The sequence below is a fragment of the Zonotrichia albicollis genome, chromosome W, assembly GCF_047830755.1.
Source record: "Zonotrichia albicollis isolate bZonAlb1 chromosome W, bZonAlb1.hap1, whole genome shotgun sequence".
Classification (NCBI taxonomy): domain Eukaryota; kingdom Metazoa; phylum Chordata; class Aves; order Passeriformes; family Passerellidae; genus Zonotrichia; species Zonotrichia albicollis.
The window spans coordinates 12,575,568-12,596,938 of record NC_133859.1 but is presented as its reverse complement, the minus strand read 5'-3'; positions in this window follow the sequence as shown (position 1 = coordinate 12,596,938).

Here is a 21,371-nt window from a genome sequence, read left to right as displayed (position 1 = left end):
AGGAACCCCTTGAGTTCATCTAGCCATGGTAAAAGTATGCAAATCTACACAAATCACCCCCTTTACACAATGAATGTCCTCATCCACGCTTCTCCACTTGCTCCACTTCTCTGCCAGGCGCTCCCTGCCCCCACAGCCTGCCCCAGCCGGTGCCTCAGGACTCATTCGGCCCCTTCAGTCATGGGTAGAAACCCTCCCATACTGGAGGTATACTCACTCGCTCGCTCTCTTTTGTACACCATGCACTCGCACAATTACAAACACCTTAACATTGACCACACGATGTATTAACTATACAATGATACAGTGTCCAGACACCCCACACACACACACACACACAAGTTCACTCGACTCACCCCCAAAGTCACTAGCTGCCGCTCTATCGTAAAGTGAACCCCCGTCTCCCAGTCGCTTTATCAACCGGTCTGCCTGCAGGCACAGGAACGAGGCTGCGCACTCAGATGTCTCTGAGTGACTTATTCAGCCGTCCTATCACTCTTTTCCCCTGGGGGCCCCTAAATTTATACCATATCCTTTGCACACCAGCAGGTCCTTGTCTGTCTTCACAGGAGGCAAGCAGAGACAAGCAGAGCTCCTCCAGGAAAATCCCAGGGTGCACCTCAGAGGTCTGTCTATCTCTCTGCCCATGCGAGGACAGAGACGTTCTCACCTACCTGGTTTCGTCAAAATGCTTTGCAGAGGCAAACAAAACTCCACAACTTTGTGAAAGTTGTAAATCTGGTATGTTCATTACAGCACTGGACACGTGTAGATTACTCTCCTTAAAAGTCATGCATACCTCTGGGAACTCCAGATCCTTTTTTATCCCCCTCTCAAATACATATGCATGCAGTTTCACAATAGGTTCATACATATTCATTTTTACAAATTTCACGTGACATTTCCCGCTAATTCTTCTTTACCCAAAAAAATACCTAGGTCAGGTTGACCTGCTCTCACAGTCTCTCTGTCTCCTCTCCCCTTATCTCTGTCCTTTGGCTGAAGCAGTTTCTCTGAGACCAGGCTTTTTATGAGAACAGTCAGTCAGACTAAACAGCTATGTTTTCAAACTACAGACTTAACTCAAAGATGTACATTTCACCTAAATCAAGATGGATTTCTACTCTGGAAAATTTCTACTCTGTCTCACCTCCTCAGGTGACATTCTGAAGTTTTGATCTTCTGGCCAGTCCGCAAACACTTACAGGATCCTTAGAGTTGAGGTTTCCTACTCAAGCCTGTTGTGTAATCAGTGAGACCCACTTATTCCATGTACAGTCAGTTGCATGATATGTAGAGGAGACCCTCCCTTTGAACATTACTTGATTTCTGTAACTGCAAACCAAAAATCCCTTCATCAGTGTCAGAAGTAAGGTCAACCCTTCTACTCTGCCCAATAGAAACTGAAGCAGTGATTTTCCTCTATGTGTGTCTTTTGGCTATTGTGGGCAAAACAGACTTGACTTAAGGTATTTAATTTAATTTTTAAAAGTTAATTCCTTATTTGGGTATTGGGAAAAAAAAAAAGAAGACAAACATTTAAGGAAAACACTTTCCTTCCAACTTTCCCAGGCTCAACATCAGGCCAGACACTTCTTTTCCCCCCTTCATAGTCTTTACTCTCCTTATTATTGGTACATCCTACACTCAGTCCCCTTACAGTAAGGCCACAGATGGTGCAGGGGGTTGTGATTGAGACATAGGGGCTTCTTTCTGCCACTCCTTGTTCCTCACCCTTATCTTCCACTGCTCTTTCCTTCTACTCATTTCCTCTGCTGTGGCATGGGTTCCTCCTCAGTCTGCAGTCCCTTCAGGAATGCACCTGCTCCAGCATGGACTTGCCCCTACTGCTCTGGCCTTGTTTCTTTTTTCCCATGATATTTATTGCTTTTTTAAAATGTGTTTTCATAGACGCACCACAAACTTATCTGGGTCAGCTTTGGCCTGTGGTGGGGCCATTGTTAAGCTGATTGGAACTGATGCCTGTCCTAGATTACAATATTAAGATATATTCTATTCCTATCCTCAAGAGCTGCTGAAACCAGGAGCAGCATTGCTTCTTCCTTATCTCCTGTTAATGGGCCCATCAATGCCTTTCCCCATGACTCAGAGATAACTCCCTCCAGGAGCCATTTCTGTCTAATGGACCCACCACATGACTCACAGAAAGATAACAGCCCATTGTGAGATGCTCCACCCAGGGGGGAGGAGCTAAGCATCCCCACCTGGATATAATCTGGGATTTGGGACAAAACAGTCTTTCCACTGGATCTTCAGAGGAAGACTACACACTTTCTACAGGATCACTGCTGTTTTGCAGAGAAAAGAAGAAACCTCACAACTTGTAAAAGTTGTAAAGCCCGGTATGCTTTTATTACGACGCGTGCCGGACGCAAGCCTCCCCAAAAGGGCATGCGTACCCCTGAAGATTTCAGACCTCCTTTTATCCCCCTTCCAAATGCATATGCATACAGTTTCACAATAAGTTCATACATATTCATCTTGCATGACACTTAGCACCAGTTCTTCTTTATCAAAGGAATTTCTAGGTTGGGGCAAATTGACCTCGTGGTCTCTTCTGTTTTTCTTTCTCCGTCTCCTTGATGTCTCGGCATGCGAGTTTTTCCTTCAGCTTTGGCCGTTTGACTTTTCACCGTTGTCAGACACTTCACCTAATTCAGGACGGATCCCTACTCTGTCTCACTGCTCAAACAGAACCACATTTGCCACTCCAGGAGGACTGCAGCCACCAATCCAACTGGACTGCTACCAACACCCTGACAAACAGGGTGTCAGGTTGTATTCTGAGTTTGTCAGTGGTTTTTCTTTTGTATTATTGCATGTATTTTGGTTTTCTTTTCAGTTTTCCTAATAAATTGTATTTCTGACTTGGAGTGTCTCACTGGTTTTGCTTTCAAACCAGAACAATGCCAAAAATTTTAATTCAATTTCTTCTGTGACTGTGTACTTTTAGTAGGGAAGACACTATGTCTGTGAACCATTAGCAGGAAAACAAGGCATGCAGAAACTTATATCCAAGCAAGGGTGTTGGAAGACAGAGGAGACATCAGGATCAGGAATGCAGCTACAGCCAAAACACGGACTGAGATTTGGAACTTGGGGAACATGGGGAGGGTTTTATGGTAATGGGCAAATTATAAAATGCATGTAGTGACTGTATATTAGCAACAAACTTGTAGAAATCAGGGGGAATGTTAGGAGGAGTTATCCCCCATGCCACTCCAGGCACCTGAATTAATTATACCCTCTTCAACACTAAATTGATGTTGAGTCTTCTTCAACCGTTTTCGGTAATTTGGTGACAGAACCAGCTGTGATGGTCATAGGGTAATGGAGTCACTTATCCTGTTTGAAGTAGATAAACTTTGGATGAGGCATATGCTCAATGAATAGGCCTAACCGGAGTTAATCCTATTCTGCAAGGCTATCAGTGGGAACCCAGCACCAAAACCACAAAAAACCTTTGAATGGAGACTGGGCTGATGATATGTGGCAGAAACTGCCTGAACACAGCAGAAAACCTGACTACGAGCCAATCGCTTTACGCTATAAATATCTGCAATCATTAGGCTCCATTGAGCTCTCCCTCCATAGCAGCTGGCTGTGCATCAGTGGACACCCCTTGAGTAGGGCCTCCTCTCAAAGTTAATGCATGGAGGACCCCAATAAAAAGAAAACCAGGGATTTTATATGTTACAATACAGTTGCATAGACAAATCAAATTACTCAAGGGGTAGGCTAATCTGTTACTATTGCTCATGTAATCTGTATGTACATATCCCATGCAAGTGGTGTGGGTGTATGGCCAGTGGTGTCTTCATCTTCACTGTTCTAAACCAATGTCCCATGCAGGTGGTGGTGGGGTTATCCTGGCTTCTGGTCAATTGCAGTTTTTTCCCAGGTTATATGTCTGGTTTTATTGAAGGGTAAATCTTTTCTTGCTTTGTCATTGGTATGGGGTGTTCTCACACAGTGAGACCTGACTTAGGTTGGGTCTTCAGGTCACATTGACCCTGAGGTAAAAGCTCACAATCTCATTTAGTGTTCATTCTTCTAAGCAGTTTGCATTGCAGCTAGCACCTTGTGCTTCACGGCTTTTTACTTTATTGTGCCTCTGTAGTATATTCAGTGTGACGGATGACTACCTAAGGGTATTTCAGACTGTCAACTTATAATCTAGCCATATGAACATTAGAGACGGGTATGAATCTTGATGAAGTCAAAAAACTAGTCAGTCTAATGGAAAACCATCAAACATCCAAGTACTATACTAAATTAATACACTTGATAGAAATTTAGAGAATATAGTATATATTGTTTGACATTCCCAAACACAGAAAATAAAATTATTATATTTTAATGGTTTAATATTAAAGGATACACAATTATTCCCAAAGTCGTTGAATCTTAATTTTTAGATAAAATGTCTATGTGCCAGATATTTGAGAAGCTTCCAGAAACAGAATAGCAAAACAGGGTAACTACAAAATATGTAGAAAGGCGGTAAGGATATAGAGATAGTGCCATTCACAAAAAAACATAGAGGCCAGAGAAGTATGCCTCTGGATAAAAAATATCTATGTATTTGGAATAAATTCTATAGTCATTGAATCATGAAATGGCATGAGTTGGAAGGGACCTTAAAGATCATCTAGTTCCAACCCCTCCACCATAGGCAGGCATGCCACCCACTAGATCTGGTTGCTCAGGGTCTTATGCAACTTGGCCTTGAACGCTTCCAGGGACGGGGCATCCACAACTTCACTGGGCAACCTGTTCCAGTGCCTCATCACCCTCACAGTAAAGAATTTATTGAACCCATTTGCCCTTGTCCTACCACTATCTGCCTGTGTAAAAAGTCACTGTCCTCCTTTTTTATAAGCTGCCTTTAAGTACTGGAAGGCTTCAATGAGGTCTTCCTGGAGCCTTCTATTCAGGGTGAACAACCCCAACTCTTTCAGCCTGTCTTCATAGGAGAGGTGTTCCAGCCCTCCAATCATCCTTGTGGCCTTCCTCTGGACCCACTCTAACAGGTCCACATCTTTTTTGTGCTGAGGATTCCAGACCTGGACACAGTACTCCACGTGGGGTCTCACTAGGGCAGAGTAGAGGTGGAGAATCACCTCACTCAATCGGCTGGCCATGCTTCTTTTGATGTAGCCCAGGATGTAGTTAGTATTCTGGGCTGCAAGCAAACTACTGGCTCATGCCCAGCTTTTCATCCACCTTTCAAGTCCTTCTCCATAGGCCTGCTCTCAATTATTTAATCTCCCAGTCTCTACTCATGTCTGTGACTGCCCCAACTCAGGTGCAGCACCTTGCACTTGCACTTGTTGAACTTCATGAAGTTCTCATGGGCCCACTTTTCAGCTTTGTCCAGGTCTCCTTGATGGCATCCTATCCTGTTGTGTCAACTGCACTGCTCAGTTTAGTGCCACTTGCAAACTTGCCGAGGGTGCACTCGATCTCACTATCCATGTCATTGATAAGTTGTCATGGTTTGACGCTGGTGCAATGCCAGTGCCCCCATGAAAATATATTCTCCCCAGTGTCTGCTGTGAGATGTGCCCAGAAATAGAGCAAAGCAGGCTCAAGCTTAGGAATAAAGGAAAAACCTTTATTGACATACAACTATATGTAAAAAGGAACACACACATAACTCAGAATGAAAACTTTCCAAAACATTCCTCCTCCTCCCCCCCCAATTTCCACCACAGCATGAAATAAAACCTTATATTCTCAATCCAGTTACAACCCCTTTAGATGATCACCTCTTAGTTCATCACCACCCCTCAGATAATCAATTCTCAGTTCATCAAGGAGAGAGGAGTCCCTCTTGTACCATAGGCTTCCCCAGGAAACAGTTGAAAACTCTTGTGTTTCCATGTCACACGTGGCACTGCCTGAAGAACATTTGCCCTCGTGACCTCTTCCTTCCGTGTCCAGTGCTCTCACAACTGTGCATGGACCAGAGCTGCTTCTAGGGTTCCCCTTTTAAGGATGCTTTGTCCAGTTCCAAAAAAGCAACAGTCTCTCACTTTCGGGACACCAGTCCTCCCCAAATTCACCCCCTGGGGCCAAGGGGTTTCGAGAACAGAGATCTTTTTCTCCACTGAAGACAGAGGGCACCACCACATCCTCCTCACCCATCGTCTCTGTTCATGCCACTCCTTCACATAACATCACTGCATTCTCTTGGTTCCAAGACATTGCCTCCCCCCAAATGCAGTCTCTGTGTTACAGGAAAAAAAAACAGGTTATGTCCATGGCTATACAAGAAAAGTCCACCCGAAGGCCACTCCATCATCTCCTCTAACCTAGGATTCTTCTCCATCTTCTTCTGACATCTTTCACTTGCTCAGACCTTCACCACACTCACCCATTTCCTTCTATTTCATGTCTGTCTCTCTTCTTGTTCAAATTAAGGAGGACTTGTGTTTCGTAAAGTTTTCATTGTCCCAGGAAAGGGTTAAAATCTCGGGCTCTGCCTGCCCAGAACTCCCCCCTTCTCCTTCTTGGCCAGCTGTGCTGCCAGCACATGATATCAAATTTTAAGGTAGTACAGACACAGGTTCTCTCTCCCTCTCTCTCTCTTTGCTGAAAGGGGGGGGGCTGCCTGATGCCTCTCAGTGTTCCTCCACCCTTCCATCCTGCAGGGGCCTTCACCCCCCTTCTCTGTCCAAGGCTCTGGCCTACCTCAGCCGTGGCCACATGGTTTCCCCTCCCCCACCCAGCCTGTGGCTGGGCAGGGGAGATCAACCTCCAACCTACTGGAACTGAGAGTTCCCCTGGGAGTTCTCTCCTTTTAACCCCCCGTGTTCTCAGAGGCATATCCATGTCTTCAGTGGCCACACCAGGTGCCAATATTCAAATCTGAGCACTGATTGGTTTGAACACAACCTCCCAAAAAAATCACTTCCTTATCAACCCAGGACCTAAGGATATTAAAGAGTGCTGGTCCCAAGACAGAGGCCTGAGGGACACCACTCATCACCAGCCTCCACCTGGATATAGAGCCATTGACCAGAACTCTGGCTACATCCAGCCAACCAATTCCTTATTCACTGGACAGCCCACCCTTAAAATTCATGTGTATTTAATTTAGAAATAAGGAGTTCTGTTGCAGACAGGTAAAGAGATTATAAAAGGGAGCCTTGTGGAGTCAGAGCTTGGGCCTGTTGCTTCTTCTAAGTACAGATAAGCAGCTAGCAATAGCTTTCAAGTTCCCATGTGAAACAATCTTGGGAATGAAAGTCAGTTAATAACAAACTATTCCTCTGTGAAAAACAGGCTGCACCTGTATTAGCAAAAGATCTGTTCCCTGAGAATCAGTAGAAAAAATATGTAAACTAACTAAAAAATAAAGAAGTTTGACAGCTATGCAAAATACCATGTACCGACCAATGAACAAAGTGTGATTGTATTGTTAACGAATCAGATCTGATGCAGTGCCTTCTGATAATCCTATAAAATATGTGCTATACAATAAAGATTTGGCTTTTCTGCATGAGAAAATGGAGTCCTGGCTGATCTATTACAACAGATGTCATGTAAGACCATGTCAATCACCTTACAGAATTATAGGTAGATGACGTCAGTTGGTGTACCCTTGTCAACCATCGCAGTCACTCCATCATAGAAGGCCACCAGATTGGTCAGGTATGACTTGCCCTTAGTGAAGCCATACTGGCTGTCTCAGATCACCTCCTTGTCTTGTATGTTCCTTAACATTGCTTCCAGGAGGATCTGTTCCATTATCTTCCCAGACACAGAAATGAGGCTCACCAGTCTATAGATCCCCAAATCTTCCTTTCTCCCCTTTTTAACAACAGGAGTGATGTTTCCCTTTTTCCAGTCACTGGGGACTTTACTTGACTGCCATGACTTTTCAAATATGATGGAGAATGGCTTGGCAACAACATCAGCCAGTTACCTCAGGACCCTGGGATACATCTCATTGGGTCCCATAGACTTGTGGCTATTCAGTTTCATCAAGTGGTCTCACCTGCTCTTTGCTTAGTGTGTGAGAGATTTTGTTCCGCCAACCACCCCCTAGAGGTTCAGGGATGTGAGCCTGACTGCCAGTGAAGACTGAGGCAAAGAAGTCATTGAGGACCTCAGCCTTCTCCATATCTATTAATACCAGTTCTCCTTTCTTGTTTATTGGGGGTGGTAGTGGTGGTGTACACTCTCCTTGGCCTTTCTTTTCTGGCCTATGTGCTTATCGTGGCAGGACATCCCCCCTACCACAAAAGAGCTTATCTGCTCTGTCCATCAGCTGGTGCGATAGCTCTGGACATTCTCCCCCTCATCTCTGGTACCAGGGGTAGAATTCCTAACAAACAACTGGACTTGAGAACAAGATGTGGAGAGATAAGCTGGAATTCTTGACTGAGAGACACTACAAGCTATAAAAGGTACACAAACTTTCACAGAGGCAGAAGCTTCCTATACACACCCTGAAAACGTGTAGGACTTTTCCCCGGAATTTGGATGCAAATTCCATGGATACATTCCTGAGAATTGAGTGAAAGAATTCTATGTGTACTCCATCATGAATTTGGTGGTAAGTTACACTGAATCCTAATCTATACTATTTCTTTGCTAGCTGTAATATAGGTACCTTTATTGTGCACTGTATTTTTATCTACTAGTAGTCCTTTTTGTTTTATCCTGTTGTCAAGGTCCGCCCGAAATGAATGGGTGATGGATGATTTTTTGGTGCAAAAAATAACCAACAAGGCACAGGGGTTTTGCAGTAAAAAATCAACAAAATGAAATTTTATTGATGATAACCACAGCTAGATATGTGTTTGGTTAGGGAATCTGGGGAAGAGAACAGTAAGACGCGGGGAAAAGGGAGGAAAGAAGGTTAGGGAGGGGCTATAGCTACCGAAACATGATGTCTTCGGGGTCCAGCCCTCGAAGCTCACTGATGCACGTCTTGGGGAGAATGGTCAATTCGCACCCCAAAATATACCGTTCTTCGTTGGGGAAAGGGTGGCCGAAATTAGGTTTCCATGGAGGGGAAAAGAATAGGAACAGGAGGAGGGGGGATGTTGTTCCATTGTTTTCATGGCCGAATGCTCGCAGGTACGTTTACTCTGGGCAGTTTTTCCCCCCTCCCCGAGCTGGGGGGGGGGTCAGTCCCAGTCTCTGGAAAGGGGTTGCCAGGGGGATGCCAGGGGGGTGCCAAGGGGGTGCCAAGAGGGTGCCAAGGGGGTTCCTGGTTCCTTGATGAGAGGATTCGCATCTCTGTTTGTCTGTCACGGTGGTTGAAGGCAGGCAAGAGGGGTCTTCTCTTGGAGGGGGGGAGCCACCCCAGAGCTCAGTCCAGCCAAGTCAGGAGGTTGGAGAACCATTGTTCAGAAAAGGGCAGCATGCCCCTTCGAGTTCAGCATGGCATGTTCTGCAAACACCACCTGTGAACACACTGAATAAGCATGAGACTTTCTTTCCCAACTGGCTCAACAGTTTTTAAACTTTTGGTGGACTTTCATAACAATTGTGAGGCAAAAATGAAGGATTTTCGGATAGACTCTCACACCTGTGTATAAGTAGTCTATTTAAAGTCTTCCGTCTGTTAATTTTGTGTCTATTCAATAAATAATGTATTTTATAATAGACCTAATTGGCCATTATTAAGAACTTGCGAGTGAGAGCAATCTGGGGCACAGGCCGCCTCAAACAGAGCTACTGTCAGAAATCTGAGTCAAAGGCAGGACTTGCCCAAGCTCTCCTGTGGCGTATGAATGCGAGACTCACAAGCAGAGAGCAAAATGAATCTGTTTACTGCAGTATTAAGACAGTACTTATACACTTAGTATGAGAATCTTTGTTCAGTCCTTTGCACGCAACTCGGTTGTGGGCCTGTAATAAATCCATCAGCCTGACAGTTTGTTTGCTTTCTCAAGGTTTTCAGGCTTTCGAAGAAACAGGACGCCTTTCCTGTTCTCAGATAATGTATTATCAAAATTCTTCCACGCTTCCCAGGAATTTTATTAATTTTCTGCAGTGCCAGGCTTTGCTGTTTCCTCACATCTCCCCCCTTTCTTTTAATTTGGGTCATAGATAAGGCTAAGGTAACCATGACTTGTTTTTGCATGCTTTTAACAGCTCTGATTATGTTAAAAAGGACAAGACAGAAGATTAAAAAGAATATCATTGCCAGACAACTCAGTCCAATGAAAATCCAGACTTGTAAATTTATCCCAGAGAACCAATTTTTCAGATTTAGCCAAGACAGACCATTTTTCAGATCTGTCAACACCTTTTGTTCCTGCAAAGTTCTGAGTTGATCCTTTACTTAAGCATGAAGTGACTTTATATTTTATTGTAAGGATTTATCTAAGTCCGCTTGGAGGTGGTTTTTAACCGCCTCCCAATTCTGTTCCGTGTCATTCCATGGAAAGGGTGTGACACACAAGAAATTATGAATTTGTTCCCAATCACAGTGCAGGGTAGACAATTTTTTGGGCCTCAACTCTCTTGCCTACCCATATAAGAGCAATTTCCAAGGCATCTAATCTAGCCATTATTTCTTTATCAATGTTTGAAATTCTTTTGTGATATTAGTTAAAGCCTGTTCCACAGTATGGGCAATTTGAATGGAATGAGTTAGGGCAATGACAGCCACAGAGGCTGTGGTTAATATTATTACGGCAGAAACAATAGCAAAGATTAACCAACACAGAAATTTGTGAACTTGTTTTTTGAAGAAGGAATTGCAAGCAACCTCGCCCCTGATGAGTCACAGCTGTGCTAATTACCAAAGAGGAGGAACAGCTTGCCCTTAATGGGACACAGCTATGTCCAATGAGGATGGGTGTTATAAAACAGTAGGTTAGCTGGTCAAGAGAGGACATTCAGAGAAGGCACAGAGAAGGGGCAAACACAGAGAAGGTATAGAGGTTTTTGGTTTTTTTATTGGCTCTGCCATGAGGGGCTGCTGTTGGAGCCTGCTGGAGTGAGAGTGCTAGGAAAAGCCTGCAGTCAGAGTCTGTGGGGAGTTGGAGTCTGCTGGCAGTGCTGTCTACTGAAACAGTTTTTTACTTGTTTGGATTTCCTCTTGGACTATTCAAGTCAATTGTAAGAGACCATCTTGTCCTTCCCAGGCCTGAGTACAGTTTACAGGTACCCAAATTTCAGATCTTCTTTTAAATGGAAGAAGGACAGAACAGTCACACATGTCTCCGTAGGTTATACGTTGTTGTGGTGTGTTTTTAGCTTCCGGGTCCCTTTCTCAGGTGTGCCAATATTCCCTTCTCCCTTCCCCCTCGCCCCTTGCTGAGTGTGCCCTGTCAATCAGGCTAACATACCAGCAAGGCGTCGTGTGGTTGGTCGATTTCAAAGGATGCTCCTCAGGCCTGGGGGACATTGGCCCGTATAGGTGTCCCTAGTGCCTTGAGACCCTGCCCCTTTCACCTGGTTGGTAGCTCACCTGTCCCCTCCCCTTCCCCTGTCCCCAAGCTTAAAAGGTTAATCAGACCATGCGGCCTCCATTCTGGTGGAGCAGTTGCCCCGGTTCAGACCTCTGTAACCATGGAATAAACATCTGGATATAACCCTCCAGCAGAATCCTCTCCTTTTTCTCTTCACCATCACCAGAAGCTCTCTCTCCTGAGGTAAACGGAGTTCCTGACAAGCCTGGACTTGTTCAGTGCCCTGCTGCAATCTCCAGCAGCCAAGGTATCTCTGGGGTGAATTACACCACAGTGCCGCCTTTGGCCCAGCAGCGAGGGTCAGAACTGGCCCAGGCACCATCTAACTGGTAATATTGGGATTCATATTCCAATAATACGTGATTTGAAAACAAAAGAATCAGCAGATAAAAAATACAAACCATTTCTATAATCTAACGAAAAATCATTAGCTAAAGCAAAAACATGTCGGTGTGAAGTACAAGTTATTAGTAATTGTTCTTGCAGTCTTAAAGTAGCAATTGTAGCATTCTTATCTAATTTTACTTGGTACGTCCTATTGCCAAAAGCAGGTAACAACATTTTCCACAACTATTTGTGCACATGGGACTGATTATTACCTAAATAATATTGAATTTATGATCCAGCCATTCCACCATCATGCCACACAATACTGTGGTTTGCCTTTTGGGATGGGAGAATTGTTGCATTGGTCCCACTTTCTTTAAAGATACCGTGTGGTCCCCAATCACTTACCCACCCATACTGAAAGAATTGTTGTTGTGGCCGTTGTCCTATATGTGATGTCTATTCCAAATGCTGTATATTGGAGATGGGTGTATAGTAATATTTCAGGAAATGAGGTGGAGAGGCATCCACAGATTTGTTGGAGGTAGACAGAATAACTGGCAATGTAATAGCAGTCAATTTTCTTGCATTGTCTGAGTGTGCATATATTAAATGTAATTGCATAGAAAAGTTAGCACAAGGTAAAAAGGTACTTGTTTGATTCCATGTTAAGCATATAGGCAGTAGATCAGTAACAAAAGTAGTGTTAGTTCTATATGTATCTACAATATCCCGATCCAGGGGAGGAAGCCAAGTTCCTCCTACCCATTCCATTCTCATTGTTGGTGAGGGGTGGGTCTGGATCCCACCAAGTACGAGGCTGAAACAGTGGAGGTTGAATGATGTGGGCCCAGTAGATTCTGCCTTCCACCATTTGATGACAGTACAGCAGAAGAAAGACAACAAGGTTCATTGTTGTCATCCTTGGCTGGGTTTGATGTATCTCACTGGGAGCCAATATGGTCCTGTAGGTAACGAAACACATCCATAACCTCTCCTCCAAGCTAACAGTAGAACTGGACCTTTCCACTGACCACTATGTACATCCTTGTATGTAACTTCTGGGTAAACTCCTTCTCCATCAGCAGTCTGACCCAAGAGCCTTTTATGTGCAGTTAAGTCATCTCTACTGGAGAGATTAAAAAAACTTATAATACATATTGCTTTGTCAAGCTGCTCTCGAGGGAGCATGCTTATTGGATTTCCTCTTTTTTGTTTCTGTAGCATGCTTTCCAACATGTAATGTGCCCTTTTTAACTATAGCTTGCCCTGTTGGGAAATAGGCAATACCTGTGACGTGTTTGATACCCCAAGAGTGGAAGAATTCTTGTGTTTTATGAGATGTATATGAGGGTCCATTATCTGTTGGGACACTTCCATTGTGCTGAAGGTACGGAGCCAATGTTGGGTGGCATCTCTTGATTTCTCACCCTTGTGTGTTGTTGCTACTATGAATCCTGAAAAGGTATCAATAGAAACATGGACATATTTAAAAGCCCCAAACCTCAATGTGTGTTATATCTGTTTGCCAAATGTCATTAGGTTTCAATCCTCATGGGTTTGTACCTAATGTTTGTGGCAAAGAAAAAGTCTGCTGACATTGTGAGCAAGTATTCACTACATCCTGTGCTTGTGGCAAAGTCAGAGCAAATTGTTTTGCCAGTGCTCAGGCATTTTGATGGTAAAAATCATGAGAAAGTTTTGCCTGCCCTAACTTTTGTGGTATAGTGACTGTCATGGTGAGAGCATCTGCCCTTGCATTACCTTCCACTATAGGTCCAGGCAGAGTGGTGTGTGACCTAAGGTGCAGAATGTAATATTCATGAGACCTGTGAAGTAAAAAGTTGTACAGAGTGGTTAATAACACAAAAAGATCTTTGTTAGAGACTTCCCTCAGGAATGAGTGCTCAATTCTCTCGACAATTCCTGTAACATAAAGAGAATCACAAACAATGTTGATAAGTTCCTGTGCAAAAAGGTGAAATGCTTCTACCCCAGCTGCCAGTTCTACTACCTGGGTAGATCCAGGTTGAAAGGTTATCAAATGTTCCCACTGTCCCTTATCATTTCTCCACAGGGTGACAGCTTTTTGTGTCTTTGCTGATCTCTCAGTGAAAATAGTTTTTGCATCAAGGATTGGAGTTTTCGCTTGCAGTCGTCACTGTTGAAAGTGGAGTTCCTTGAAGGATTGTAGCAGGGTATGTTGAGGCATTGCATGAAAAAATTGTCCATTATAGTCTGCAAGAGCAATTTGAAATGACAGTGAATCCCTGAAAAGATTCTCTAATTCTGCTGCAGTGATAGGGAGATGTGTGACTGCAAAATCATATCCTGTCGGGTTCTGGCCACTTCCAGCTGCTGGGCTATTGCAGCAGCAATCAGTTCTGCTTTGAATTGTCCCGAGCCAATATCAGCATATTTTGATATAATGAGAAAGTTCCACATCAGCACGATTATGAATTGGATCCAGGGCTTTTTTACAGTCACTGTTAGCATTTTCATAAGCGAGGGATTTTAAGACAGCATAAGCTGCTTCCTGCATATCAATTTGCCATCTAACAGTAGATTGTAATCAATCAATAAAGGTAATATATAGTTCATGAGGCCCTTGCCTCACAGTAGCAAAACCAGACTCCAACTTTTTTTTAATCAGGTATCTTTTGTAGTGCCCTCACGGCAATAACAGTAGACTGATCCCACGCTTGGGGGTAAAGTCTTAACAGAGCCTGAGCACTAGCAAATGTGTCTGTGCCAGAGAGTTGTGACACAGTGATATTAATGGATGGTCACTGATTACCATTATTCAATGCCTGAGTCTGAGCCAAATCTACAAATTCTGTCCACCAGACAGAGTATTGTCTTCCTGTCAAAATTGTCTTAAAAAGAGATTTCCAATCCACTGATAACATAGTATGTCCTTCTGCAATTGCCTCCAATAAATTCATAGTAAAAGAGGAATGCAAACCATTTTCTTTCACCGATCTCCTCAATTCTTTTACCATCTCATATAACAATTGTTTGTAATGTGGGTTTTGATTATGATATACAACAGGCATTGCTTGAAAAAATTCACTATCACCCTCCTCCAGTGCTCGCCTCCAGCATCTTTGTATAAACCTTTCTGGTTTAGGTCCTATAGGTGGTATTCTTTCATCACCATAGTCACTAGAGGAATGAGGCAAGGTATAAGAAGGTGGTCAAATTTGTGAAATATTTACTGCAGCCTTTTTGCATGCTGTTTGTAGTATTTCTTCTGTGCCAGGAGCAGCTGCTGCCATAGCACGTGCTGGGGCTAAAGGAGGATATAGATCTGTTTTTTGTCCAGATTCAATAGGACCCGGATCAAACGGATTCTTTTTCTCTAGATCATTATCCTCAGGTGATGTTTCATTAATAAAAATATCAGAATCTGACAGCGATGCAGGTGGAGCATCTGCAAGGACGCGACCCGCTTCCTTAAATTGTTGCAAAGCTGAGTATACCACACGCCAAGTACTAATGTCACCAGGGTGGACATTGTGATGAGAAATTTGTCAGGTTTGTAAACTTTCGCCGACCTTTTGCCAGTGAGTAAGATCACAGGAACCATCTGATGGATACCAGGGACAAAGAAGTTTGACCCATATAAGTAATTGGATGAGGCTTTGGGGTTGGAGTTTATAACTCTGTCCCCTGGTGATACGCAGCAGACAGTCTTTATGCAGTTTTTGGAATTTCGTTGCGCCTTGCCCCATTATAAAAATGCTGCCCGACCATTCGCAAAAAGCTAACCTGTTCTATAGCTAGCAATGAGAGGAGCTCCTTTGAGATCAGCTGAACACACACATGCCTAATTTGGTCAGGGTATGCCACCAGACTGCATCACATCAGTAGTAATGAAGGCCCTGTAGAATCAGGAGACATTTGTGGCATATGAATGCAAGACTCACAAGAAGAGAGCAAAATGAATCTGTTTATTGCAGAGTTAAGACAGTACTTATACACTTAGTATGAGAATCTTTGTTCAGTCCTTTGCACGCAACCCGGTTGCGGGCCTGTAATAAATCCATCAGCCTGACAGTTTGTTTTCTCAAGGTTTGCAGACTTTCGAAGAAACAGGATGCCTTTTCTGTTCTCAGATAGTGTGTTATCGAAGTTCTTCCATGCTTCCCAGGAATTTTCCCAGGCTTTGCTGTTTCCTCACATCTCTCCTCTCATTCCTAACACTTACAGAATCCTTTCTTATTTTTCATATCCCTTGCCAAGTCCCATTCCATCCATGCTTTAGCTCTCCTGATCCCATCCCTATAAATGCAGACTGCTTTCCTGTACTCTTCCCAGGACACATGTTCCTGCTTCCACTGGCTGTTTATCTCCTTCTTACTCCTCAGTTTGAGGAGCAGGTCTTTGCTCAGCCATGCTGGTTTCCTGCCTGCCTTGCCTGATTTCTTACACACCAGGATGGAGAGCTCTTGCAGTCTAGGAAAAGTATCCTTAAAGAGTTGCCAGTTCTAGTCAGCTCCTCTGTCCCTAAGGACAGTTTCCCAGGGCATCTCATTCACTAACTCATAAACATCTGGAAGGAGACTCTTCCAAAGTTCAGGGTCCCGACTTTGCTCTTTGCCAGGGTCCCATTCCTCAAGACCACAAACTCAAACAGGGCATCGTCACAACAGCCCAGGCTGCCTCCAATCTTAACCTCCTTAATGAGTTGTCCTAGGTTACAATATAAAGATGTATTCTATCCCCATCTTCAAGAGCTGTTGAAACCAGGAGGTGCATTGTTTTTCCTTATTTCCTGTTGGACCTTGCCACATGACTCAGAGATAACTCCCTCCAGGAACCATTTCTGTTTAATGGGCAATCAAGGACACACCGCATGACTCATAGAATGATATCAGCCCATTGTGAGATGCTCCGCCTGGGAGGGGGGGGCTAAGCATCCCCACCTGGATATAATCTGGGGTTTGGGACAGAGCAAGCTGCCCTTACCCACTGGTTTCCAGAGCAGAGGACAAGAGCTACCAGATCTTTTCTATGGGATCACCACTTCAACAAGACGATTTCATCTGGACTGCTACCACCACCCTATCTAGCAGGGTGTCAGGTTGTATTCTGACTTTGTCAGAGGTTTTTCTTTTGTATTAGTGCATGTATTTTAGTGGGGGTTTTTTCCCCCCTTTTCTTACTCTCACTGGTTTTGCTTTCAAACCAGAACACCCTTTCCTGGTGAGTTTGTGTGTGTGAACTTTCTAGGTGCGGGGAACAATATTCCCTGTGAGACCTGGTGTTTGAGTATAACCAGTCTCTTGTCAACACTTTGTGTTTGGGTATTAACTGATGCTTTGCCTGCGAGACTTGGGAGGCAAGGGACGGACGCTGTAACACGGTGCCTTTGTGATCCTTCTCTTTGTGGAGCTTGCAAAGTTGCTCTGTTAGAGCTGTAATAGAGACATCTTGCTATAGTTGACTCTCGTGAATTTGAGATGGGGGTGGGTCTGTGTTTTGGGGGCATATCAGAGTTTTTACTGTAACAAGGACAGCCTTTTGCAAGGCAGCAAAGTGAGTGTCAGTGGAAACAATGCTTTAATTGAAGACTGGATTGTGCGGAAAGAGAACTGGAGAAGACTGAGATTTTTTAAAGCAGAGTTTTGGTGGAGGAGACCAAGACAGGCACTTTGCCATTTGTGTTATTCTAAGGAAACAGGCTACTCAGAAAGCTATAAGAATTTTAGTAGCAACCGATCACATGAAGCAAAGAAGTAATAGGGTGTTTGAATTATTAGAAAAGAGTGTTTCAAGTAATTTAAGAAACCCAGCAGAAGTAATTAAAGCTGAGTGTGCTCAGCCTATTTTTTATACCTCAAGACTTTTGAATTAAGACAAAGAGTTGGGATGGAGTAGAAAAATGGGGACAAAGAAAATGGAATTTTTAGTAGACACAGGGGAAACATACTCAGTGTTAATCATCTGTTATAGCCATCAAGACTTTATTTATGTTATGGTAAGGAGGCAACTAGCCAATCTGAAAAACATACTTTGCAAACCATCAAAATATTCATAGGTTTTTGTATCTGCCCAACTCTCCAAAGGCACTGTGGGGTAGGGATTTGTTGGAGCAGCTGGAAGCAAAGATCACATTTAAAGATTGGGAGATTATTTTGGAGGTAAAGGATCAACAATATGTAGACATACTAAGCTTAATTGTGACAATTAGTGAGACCAAAATCGAAAATAAGAATGAAATTATTGGATCAGGTGTTTTCTGGGGTATGGGCCTCTAACATACTAGGGAGGGCAAAGAACGCACCTCCTGTGCAAGTTAAGGAAAACAACCAGTTAGGGTCAGGCAGTAAAAGCCTGACCTGCACCCAGTGGTGGCAAATCCATGCACATTGCTAACATGTTTGACACCTGAACTAACCTGGTTTAACGTTTTAGATTTGAAGGATGCCTTCTTTTGCCTCCCCGTCCATGAAGCCAGACAGAAGATTTTTGCCTTCGAATGGGAGAATCCCAAGAGTGGGCATAAGACTCAGCTCACATAGATGGTATTGCCCCAAAGTTTAACAACAGCCCCAAGATATTCAGAGAACAACCTGCAAGAGATCTATAGTCCAGGGAAGCTCCATCAGAAGAGGGACAGCTGCTGCAGTTACAGACAATGTCCTGATAACTACCTGAACCCAAGAGGCATGTGTGGATTAGACGGTAAGCCTCCTGAACTTTTTTTGGGTTTACAAGGGCATAGAGTACCTCAGAAAAAGGCTCAGACAGTGAAGCCAACTATTGGAATATGAATCCCAATAATACCAGTCAGATTGTGCCTGGGCCAGTCTGACCCTCGCTGCTAGGCCAAAGGCGGCATCTGTGGTGTATCACCCCAGAGACACCTTTAGCTTGCTGGTGGTTGCAGCCGGGCTCTAAACAAGTCCAGGCTTGTTAGGAACTCCGTTTACCTCAGGAAGAAGACTTCAGGCGAAGGTGAAGAGAAAAAAGGAGAGGATTCTGCTGGAGGGTTTAATATCCAGAGGTTTATTCCATGGTGACAGAGGTCTGAATCTTAGGAACAGCTCCAACAGAATACTGACCGCATGGCCTGCTTCACCTTTTAAGCTCAGGGGGAGGGGAGGGGAGGGGACAGGTGAGCCACCAACCAGGTGGGGGAGGGCGGGGTCTCAAGGGACAAGGGACACCTAGACAGGCCAATGACCTCTGGGCCTGAGGGGCATCCTTTGAACTTGCCCAACCGCACGACGCCTTGTTGGAATGTTAAGCCTGATTGACAGGACTCACACAGCAAGGGGGCGAGGGGGCAAGGGAGACAGGTATTGGCACACCTGGGGAAGGGACCTGAAAGTTTAAAACACACCGCAACAGCCAACAATCACCTATCTGGGTTCTGAGATCAATGCTAGGAAAAGGATTCTAAGGCAAGACCAAAATGAAGGACACAAGTTCACCCTAGGCCAGAAGATGACTCTGCTAGAGTCTGTCAGGGTCCGTCCTAGTGGACAGATGACCTGATGGTTCGTAGGAATGATCTCAGAGTGCAAAAACCAACATGGTACAAGGGGGTTTGCAGTGATACTAAAATCAAATGCAGTTTTATTAAAATAATCACAGCAAAAATGTGATAGAGGGATTAAGGGAGAGGAAAAGAGAGAGAGAGAGGGAGAGGGGATATAGCTACCAACGCAGAGACGAAGTTCTTTGGTCCAGTCCAGCCGAGGGTCCGCCTGCTACGCTGGGGAGATCTCAAAGGCTCTAGCTAACTCAGAGGTTTTTATTACTAAAAATTGTGAGGGGGGGGGGGAAACATACAGTAGGGAACAGATGTAACAGGTAGTCTATGTTCTCAGCAGTAAATGAGAGCCATTGTTTTCTCGGTCCAGTGGTCACAATCTACAGGCAAACATCTCGCTTTGGTCAGCTTGCCTTCCCCACACACCTCCCCCGGGCTGGGGGTTTCAGTCCCAGTCCTTGGAAGGAGGAGAGGGACCGTTTAGGAGTTTCATGTCTCAGTCCTTGATGGAGAATCTTCTTACATCTCAGTCTGTCTGTCACAGTGGTTGTAAAACAGATGGGGGTCTTCTGTGGGAGACCACCTGAAACTCAGGAGAAGTCCAGCCAGGCCGAGAGATGAGACAGCTTCCAGAGCTGCTATTGTTGCAAACGGAGCATGGTGCCCTCTCCTGGAGTGACGTTATGATGCTTGTATCCCCATTCCTCTGTTCTGTGCCTTTAAGACCGGCTCTGAAGAGTGGAAGCTTTGTTTGGGTTTCTCTTATCAGGGACACAGAGATGAGCATACATCGGGCTGTTTTTTCTCTTCTTGCTTAGCTTGCTGCTTTGCTGGCTCGCTTTTCTGCTCTTGCTTCTGCTTCTGCTCTGCTTTCGCCTCTGCTTATTAGCTAGTTTAGCTAAACAGTCCACATTCCTTCCTGGACTGTTTCTCCTCTCCTGTTTCTGTGACCATCTCAAACCTGCTCCAGACTGGGACCCGGGAACACTGAAGGTTTGGCTGCAGCAGTTGCCCCAGCGCCGGAGGGACTGAGAACAGAGCAACCACCCTCCCGAAAGAGACTTTCTGATTTTGTCATCTTTCTCAAAGCGGTGTCATCTGGTATTGTTCATTTTGTGTGCTGGGGGGTGCTGTGTCTGTCAAATAAACAGGTTCTTTCTACCTCTCTCCAAGGAATTTTTTCCCGAACCGGTTGGTGGGGAGGGGCCGTGTGGGTTTTGCTTTCTGGAGGGGCCCTCCTTTGCAGATTCTTTAACAAATTTGCCCTAAACCAGGACATGTCCTCTTCTTAGCATACAGCAAACACACTTGTGAAAACAATAGCTTAACACTGAGCTTTCAGGTCTCAGGGCCCATGGCGTGTGACTTTTCTCCTTCAGAGCCAGATATAGATGGGGGGGGTCTTCTCTTCAGTGGTCTCCCAAGGATGATCGTGAGGCAGATGAGGGAAAATTTGGACAGACTCTCACAGGGTCCCATACAGTGTCTGCAGTGCTGGAAGTAAAAGGCGGACACTGGCTTTCCCCATGAAGGTTCCTGAAGTACCAGTGGTAGAACAAGATGATGTAGAGATTGTAGTCACTAACTTTGTGAACCCAACTTCTTTTCTCACTGGGATACAGGAGAACCAGTGATTCATGATTGCCTGGAAGCTATCAAGGCCGCCTAATCCAACCGTCTGGATTTGAAGGATACCCCCTTTGATATTGCAGAGACCTGGTTCACCGATGGGAGTAGTTAGGTCATCAGCGGAAAGAGACATGCTACGTATGCTGTCACCACTTGCAGAGAGGTAACAGTGTCTGGACTGCTATCAACAAACACCTCTGCACAAGACGGAGAACTGGCAAACTCAAAGTGTGCATTTGAGGTTGTACATACACATGGAGCAATTTGAATGCACAAGAAAGAATGAAACTGTTAGAAGCTGTCCAGCTACCTGAGAATGCATATCAAGGCATACCAGAAAGTGATCTCGGAATTGGAGGAAGGAAATGGTCTGGTGGACAGAGAGGCAAAAGAAGCAGCAAAAGGTGAGATTCCCACTGAGGGAGCCCTAATTCCAGATGACCCTTGAA